This window comes from Bos javanicus, chromosome 12 (genome assembly GCF_032452875.1).
Source record: "Bos javanicus breed banteng chromosome 12, ARS-OSU_banteng_1.0, whole genome shotgun sequence".
NCBI classification, from domain to species: domain Eukaryota; kingdom Metazoa; phylum Chordata; class Mammalia; order Artiodactyla; family Bovidae; genus Bos; species Bos javanicus.
This window is the reverse complement of record NC_083879.1, coordinates 50,958,492-50,960,648: the sequence shown is the minus strand read 5'-3', so window position 1 is coordinate 50,960,648 and position 2,157 is coordinate 50,958,492. Positions and strand designations below refer to the sequence as shown.

The following is a 2,157-nucleotide window of genomic DNA, read 5'->3' as shown; positions in this document are numbered from 1 at the left end:
CATTCAGTGTCATTTGAAAAGAAATATTGTGCACTGCAGAGAAATATTTGGAAGCATTCAAGCCAGGCAGGTACCCACCAGCCTCATCTTAGGAAGGTTTTTGTTTTCACCCCTGTGGCCTTATCCCTTAGGGGTGTTCTAACTCAGAGTTCAGCAAGAGATTGGGAAGAACAATGGCATCTTGGTTGTGGGGAGCAGTGGTTGGGGTGCAGAGATGGCCTGGACTATCTGCAATCGCATGGCCCAGTTAGAACATAATTGCATACCCATGTGACTTTATATTCAGAATCTAACTTTATCCTAAGAGTCAATTGGCCCTGCTAAACAGCACAGTGGTGTGAAGGATAATTACAATGAAAAGCAGCAGCTTCCTAAGGTTCTGGAAGCCAGCGTGGTTTTTAACAAGTCATCTCACACACACTGTCCTAAGAGAAACAGAGAAACAAGGGCCAAGTGGATGGGGCTGGAGCCTGCCCTCAGAGCTCAGGAGTGGCTTTGCACACGGTCTGCCTGCACCATTTGGGGAGCCAGCTGGGAAAGGGACCCGGAGGTTTCCCTCAGCCACTTTGGCCTTGCAACCCTGCCGGGTTTGTCGCCATGGGAGGCAAAGAGCAAAGAGCCTCGCTTGCAGAAAACGGACATTATAAATGCATCTGTTTCGCCAGCTCAGCATGGCAGCAAGACTGGAGATAAATATACTGGCAAACAATCTAACAACTGCTGTTTCCATGGAGGGAGACAGTAGTGCTTGAGCAACATGCATAAATTACAGAGACTTGGAAAATCAAGAGTCCTAACTGCAAAGAGGCTGGTCTGATCTTGTGACGATGGAAGGCCACAGTGAATGAGGTGAGCTCAGGCGCTCATCTTTTAAAGAACTGAATAAAGTCCTGTACCTCCAGGGAAGCTTTGGAGAGGTGGAACCACAGGAAGGTCAAGGTCTTTGCTGTCTGGCCACAGCCAGGTAGAATATTGCTGCCCCCAGGCCCAGGCTGAGGCAGAGGGAGGGGATGAAAAGCCTCCACGTCCAAATCCCCGTATAGGCCTTTATATGCATTTGGCTCAGAGGTTAAAGCATCTGCCTGCAATGAGGGAGACCCGGGTTCGATCCCTGGGTCGGGAAGATCCCCTGGAAAAGGAAATGGCAACCCACTCCAGTGTTCTTGCCTGGGAAATCCCATGGACGGAGAAGCCTTGTGGCCTACAGTCCACAGGGTCACAAAGAGTCGGACACGACTGAGCAACCTCACTATCACTATCACTAACAAGCTTAGGCAACTTCATTTCTCCTAAACGTTTGCTTTGCATTTCAAATCAGCTCCCAAGATCCTTGCAGAAATTTGCAAAAGCTTCTCTTTGGTTTGGTTTTGTTGATCTTTTCATTTTCGTTTCAGTATATTTGCTTTACAATGTTGGTAGTTTCTGCCATATAGCAAAGTGAATCAGCTATGTATTACATATATCCCCGCTTTTTTTTGGGTTTCCTTCCCAATTCAGTTACCACAGAGCACTGAGTAGAGTTCCCTGTGTTATACAATAGGTTCTCATAGTATCTATTTTATGCGTTGCCTCTTGGCCTTCTGGCTAAGATCAAGTGTAGCATCTATTTTATACATAGTAGTGTATGTATGAATCTCCCAATTCCTCCCACCCCCTTCTTTGCCTCCCTTGGTGTCCATACATTTGTTCTCTATGTCTGTGTCTCTATTTCTGCTCTGTAAATAAGATCATCTATACAGTCACCAATTTTTTCAGATTCCACTTACGTGCATTAATATACGATATTTGTCTTTCTCCTTCAGATTTACTTCACGCATGACCATCTCTAGCTCTCTTTGAAAGACAGTTCACACAGAGAGAAGGAAGCGTCCGCATGGACAGATCAATAAGGTTTTTACCTCTGACTGAAGCCAATTAAATAGATCGATGGAGTTTGGGACCCCCGTGGGGCATAATTAAAATTATGCAAAGTAATAGTCAATCAACCATGGTTGATAACAGTTATGGTTATAAAAGCCTGTGATTCTCTGCTGTAGTGTCAGCACAACCCCCGCCTCCCAGCCCCACCATAAGCTTTTCCAAGAGAGAAAGGTATATTTTTTTTTCATGGCTTCTGCATTCAAGACAGGCAGAAAAAAACAACAAAAAAAGAAACAG

The 2,157-nt window shown here is 45.3% G+C and overlaps 1 pseudogene; it reads left to right on the top strand.

Annotated features, from left to right (window-relative positions):
- Positions 1-1,564: 1,564 nt before the first annotated feature.
- Positions 1,565-1,656, top strand: LOC133258671 (U2 spliceosomal RNA; annotated as a pseudogene).
- The last annotated feature ends 501 nt before the right edge of the window (positions 1,657-2,157 follow it).